The 6,074-nt window shown below is 32.9% G+C and overlaps 1 protein-coding gene across 3 annotated transcripts in view; it reads left to right on the top strand.

Annotated features, from left to right (window-relative positions):
* The window catches only part of KYNU (kynureninase), a 143,537-nt gene that overhangs the window by 68,740 nt on the left and 68,723 nt on the right, over nucleotides 1–6,074 (top strand). The window lies entirely within an intron of this gene.

Genomic DNA, 6,074 nt, shown 5'->3' with positions numbered 1-6,074 from the left:
TATATATATATATATATATATATATATATATATTTAAACATTTAATTTTAAAACTGAATTCTAGATTCATTCCCTTCCTCCCTTGTCACCCACCCTTACTGGGAAGATAAGCAATTCAGTATAGGTTGTACATGTGTGGCTAATGCAAAACAATAACATAGTAGATATATCGTAAAGACTGGCTATATTTCCCTCCCTATTATCGCATCTCCCACTCACTTGTTCTATTCTCTACTTTGATCCTGTCCCTTTTCAAAAGTGGGAGCTTCCAACTTCCCTCCCCTCCAGCCTGCCCTCCCTTTCATCATCCCCCCTCTCATCCCCTTCCCCCCTACTCTCCCGTAGGGTGAGATACCCTATTTAGTGTGTATTTCATTCCCTCCTCAAGCCAAATTCAATGGGAATAAGGTTGACCCATTCTATTTCACATTGCCTTCCATTCTTTCATTTGTTTGGATTTGTTTAACAGCATCTTGATTTCTCATCAAGTCATTAGCTTCGATTTGCTCCAATCTAATACTGAAGCATTAATCTGGCAAATTTGGCTTTTTAAGGCATTCTTCTCCTCATTGCCTTTTTGAGCCTCTTTTGCCATTTGAGTTAGTCTACTTTTTAAGGTGCTATTTTCCTCAGTCAGGCTGCTGACTCTTATTTAATAATTTTCTTCCATTGTTCTCATTTCTCTTCTCAATTTTTCTCCACTTCTCTTATCTTCTGCTTAAGGTCCTCTATGGCCTGTAACCAGCTCGCATTTTCCTTTGAAGCTTTAGTTCCACTTCCTAGTTCATCATTACTTTTTACCCCAGTACCAAAAGAAAGGAAGGAAGGAAGAAAGGAAGGAAGGAAGGAAGGAAGGAAGGAAGGAAGGAAGGAAGGAAGGAAAGGAATCCTGTTATAGTAGAAAGAGAGCTGGATTTGGAGCCTAAGGACCAGGATTAATTTCCTGGGTCTATTATTTACTACCTTTCACTTAACTTCTGTGCTCCTCAGTTTCTTCTTTATTCCTATGGAATTGAACTAGATGACTTCTAAGTTCCTTTCTGATTCTAAATCTATGATCTATAACCCTAAGAACTCTTCTAGTCCTCAATATTCCTGGTTTCTAGGTCCAAATATTAATTGCAGGTCAAAATTACTATGTCTTGCCAACTTAGTTGCTCTTCTAGTGTTTTCCACAGAACTTTCTTGAAGATTTTTCTTGTTTTTCACACACCTTATACAAACATCCAAGAAAGATTCTTCTGCTTTTCCTTTTCTGCAGACTCCAATTTATCTTATCCATGCTCTCTTCATATTGTCTGTGCTCTGTTCATAAAATATACACATTTCTTCACATGAATCCCCACGACCCTCAGAAGATCAAAATACATGGGTTGCAATTATATCATGTCCACAAGTTTTGGTCATGATGTCTTCTTAGCATAAACAATTCATTAGCATATTAAAACAATAATAATTAATATTTTCAAATTCCAAGCTCATGGGGTAACTCTTAACCTAAACATAATTTTGGGGAAGAATATTTGGGAAAGTCATATTTTTTATAGATTTTGCTGCATTTGAAATTGTACAATCTATACCATTGTGTTAAAGCTTTCTTTGAAAAAACTTGTATTTTTATTTTGAACTTAAACATAAAATAAACATTCCTTTATACAAAGTAGAACAAAAGGGATTATACATGAAACTATATCTTATACATTGCTTTGCTTTTCCTTTTTTTTTTTAAAGCAACTGGGGTTAATTAACTTGCCCAAAGTTACATGGCCAGTTATTTTGTGTGGGTGTTAAGTATCTGAGGCTGGAACCGATCCCGGGTCAACCCAACACTGGGGCCAGCACTCTTACTCACTGCACCACCCAGCTGCCCCTGCTTTTCCTTTTAAGTATAAATAAATTCAATATGTAACTTTCAAAGCTGTTTTATTTAACTGCGTTTCCTTCTGCCCTTCCTTCTGTTCACTTCTTTGCCTTTAATATACATATCCATATATGTGATATTATATGTGGAAATATATTGCTACACATATATACTTATGCATGTAACAATATAGTTTTAATTTTAATTTCTATAATTATTAGAATACAGATACACCTAATTTTTGATTTCAGGAAATTGCACCTGTTAGCCCTTCCTCTCCCATTTTGGAAAGTCCTAATCTTTTTTCCAATTAGAGATCAGATTACCTATTTTTTTATTCTGTTAATTATTTCCTTTTAAATAATTGGTCTTGTTTTATTACTTATTTTAGTATATAAAAATCTGTCTCCTCCTGTATCTAGAATCTGGTGCCAAAGCTGAGGAGGTCTGGTCCTGATTTGTTATGCAATTGGCATTCATTGTTTAATAAAACAGTATACTTGGAAGCTCAACCTTTGTTTCCTCAGTCATTAATTGTAGTGGGTGAAAAATGAAATGACTGAGGAAACAAAGGTTGAGCTTCCAAGTATACTGTTAAAAGTCAAGCTGGTCTAAGAGGTTATCCAATCTCCTTTGCTAGATATTTTTAAAAATTGAATAGCTTGTTGGTGTCTGGATATTTTTTTAATCATAGAACAGGAAGGGATCTTGAAAGGCCAAATGTTCTGATTTTCTGACTTAGGTAGAGGTCTACCCAAATCATCCCATACCAGTGTTGACCCACAATTTCCTTTTTTTAAATCCATCATTTTTTAAAAATTTCCCATCCTTTTCTTCTTTTAGAGTTATAACAATAAATTGGTAAATTATATTCAGCCTCTGTACATGTACAGTCCACCATAACTTCTAGATCTTTTCCCATCCTATTTATATTTATACAAGCATTTTTCATACTGTTTATAAAGGAAGCCTGACAAACATCCCACTTAATATAGTTCTGTCAGTATATAGGTATTAAATCAATTCTTTTGGTACATTGTAGTCCAGGTCTATGACAGTGATGATGATGATGATGATGATGATGATGATGATGATGATGATGATGATGATGACGATGATAATGGTAAAGTTAACACTTATATAGTGATTACTATGTGCCAGGCCCTCTACTGAGCACTTTACAATTATTATTTCATTTGATCCTTACAACAACCCTGGGAGGTAGGTGCTATTATTATCACCACTTTACACATGAGGAAACTCGGGCAGACAGAGGTTAAGTTACTTAGCCTGACCGACAACATCATTCATTTTAATTTAAAAAAAATGAGTATTTTCATGCTTGAAAAAATTAGTAAAAAGTTTTCAGCATATCATACAGCTAGAATTGTTGTTTTTTTCTATATTAGACAATTTTTAAATAATTAAAAATTATGAAGAAATCAATGTAATTTAATTAAGTAATGATTTGGTAAAGGAACTATAGTTATAACCTAGTGTTTAGGACTTCCAATATAGGCCATAATGATGTACTGAAATAAGAATATATGACATTAGTATTGGAGGAAAATAAAACATTTAAAAGTTTTGGAATTTCAATGAGAGGCAACTACAATGTACATGGGGAGCTAATTTAAACTGAATATGGACAATGGTGAATTCTTGTTTGCAGATAACATATTTTGAAAGACATTACTTCTGTATAACATATATATAGCAAGAAAACAGAGGCTCTTTGACTACTACTTCTTTCCGTTTTTATTGGTTGACAGAAAACTCAATAATATTAGCAAGAATTCATATTTCAATAGGAAAAGCTGAGATGTGCACATTTGGATTGTAAAACAAGTGTTGATGATGGTGATAAATACTAATGTATGGTCAGGATAATGTATTTGAAATTTCTCATGTGTTAGTGATAAAAATCAATTTAGAAATCATAGCTTTTTAAAATGTTCAATTTAATCATATTGTATGTTTAAAGTGACTTTGGTTCTTTTATAAACTATGAAAATAATATATAACTGGCACTACATAAAGAAATGACATTATCATTTTTCTCTACTTTAACAAACTAGATACATCTCTAAAGTGACTTTTCATTTGAAAAACATTTTAAAATGCTGCCATCTAGTGAAATTTTTGTGAATAGCCTGTTGATTTTTCACTTCCATCTTTTCAAGTTTCATAGACCATGCTCTTATAAAATTATAGAATCTAGGAGTTGAAAAACGTCCCAGAAGTCATATAGTTGAACCCCATATCTGAAGTGTGAATCCCATCTACAGTGCCCATATGCAGTGGACATACAATTTCTGCCTGAATTTCATTAGTCATGGTGAATATATCACTTCTATAAAGAGCCTATGCAATTTGCAGCTCTTATTCTTAAGATTTCTTTTTCTTATTAAGTCAAATACTGCCTCCCTGTGGCTTCTTTTTCATTTGGGAAAGGCAGATGAAACTGAACCCTCACTTTCAGTTCCTTAGGATATAATTTCTTCAGGTCAGTTGATTTTAATTCACCAAGAGCTGAGAGGAACTGCTTTACTATGTCTTCTCTTTATCTTAACTTTCAATTCAATCTTAATTCTTTTTGCTCCACACTCTCAAATTTGGGGATCATTCTCTTTGATAAAAAAGTAAGAGTAGTTATACATGTCTCAGACTCAAAGAAGGTAAAAACTGGAAGGAAACATAGATAATCGAGTTCAACCTCTTAATTTTGCAGATGAAAAAAGAAAGACCTATAGAGAAGTTACTGAATCAAGAATACACAGTGAGTCAGTGGCTGAGCTGGGCCTTGAAGTTAGGTCCCCTGAATGCCAATTTAAGAACCTTCCAGCTACAGGATGGTAAACTCTATTTTGTCAGATTAGTCAGATTTTAATTAGGGACATGTTCATAGCAACTCAATGTGGGAAGAAAAATTGTGTGCATCTTACAACACATTACATACCAGTGTTAATAAATGTCAAAGAAAAGTTGATGCCACAGAAGCTAGGGACACAAATAATGGAACATATACATTTTAATTCCCCAAAGAACCATTGCCCACAAATGATTTATGATAAAAATGAAAGTATCTGTTTTTATCAATAAAATTATTAATGTTTCTACATTTTGACATTGTAGAAAGGGGTTTTGATTAGAATAAAGTGTTATATTCCACTTTGTAAAAGAGTAGTATTCCTTAGAGGTTAAATAAGAATTGAATATTTGTAACTATAATCTTTCTGTATCAACGAGTGAGTATACATTAAGCATTTACTATGTTCTAGGCATTTTTCTAAGTACTAGTGATAGAAAGAAAGGCAGAAAGAGTCTCTGTGCTCAAGGAACTTACATTCTAATGAAGGAGAAAAATGAAATAGGCACATACAGGATATATTCAGAGTTTATATAATTCAAAATATCATTACAATAAATTATGTTTTAGAAATTCAGATTTTCATATTTCTGACCTACATAAAATAGAAGTGTAGCTAGTGACCCATACATATTTTGTATAACAGATACAGAATATTAAAATGTTTTTTGTTACGGACTTTCTCTTTGTAAGTCATTATTGACATGGGAATGCCTTTTATTTTATGATTTACAAAGTGTTTGCACCTATATTTAGTAATTTGATCCATATAACAACTGTACAGCAGAAAAAAAAAAGAAACCGTTCTTCCCGTTTTATAGCTGAGGAAACTGAGGCTAAGAGAACCTAAGTGAGTTAGCAGAAGTTTCAATACTAGTAAGTGCTCTAGTGAACAATAGAACCTGGGTTTCAGGGCTCATTTATATTGCATTTCTCCGAGTAAGTCACGTGATTTTTCATTTATTGAGTGCCTTCTGTTCTTTCAAAACTAACCCAGGCTCTGTGGAATTTAACAGAGAAGTATAAGACAAAGTTCCTGTCCTCAGATAGCTTATAGTCTAACTGGCAAAACAAAACAATAGAGATCAAACAATATAGGTTAGTAATAAGTGGATAATGCATTAGAAAAAAAAGTATTCCTTTCAGGGTACTTTTCTTTGATGTACTGATTATATCTCATCCATGGTAATATTCCCTCAATTAGTTTGCAACTACTAAAGTATCCTAATGTTTAGATCTTTTTTTTTCTTTTAATATGATTAACCCATTTTATGGCATGGAAAGTTTTCAAAAGATATCAAGGAGTTCTGTACTCATTCTGCCTAAGCCTTAAGCAAATTAAGA

The sequence above is a fragment of the Petaurus breviceps genome, unplaced genomic scaffold (genome assembly GCF_028583685.1).
Source record: "Petaurus breviceps papuanus isolate PSGF00001 unplaced genomic scaffold, PetGlider_PUasm1.0 90723, whole genome shotgun sequence".
Taxonomy (NCBI): domain Eukaryota; kingdom Metazoa; phylum Chordata; class Mammalia; order Diprotodontia; family Petauridae; genus Petaurus; species Petaurus breviceps.
This window is presented reverse-complemented; position numbering and strand designations above follow the sequence as displayed.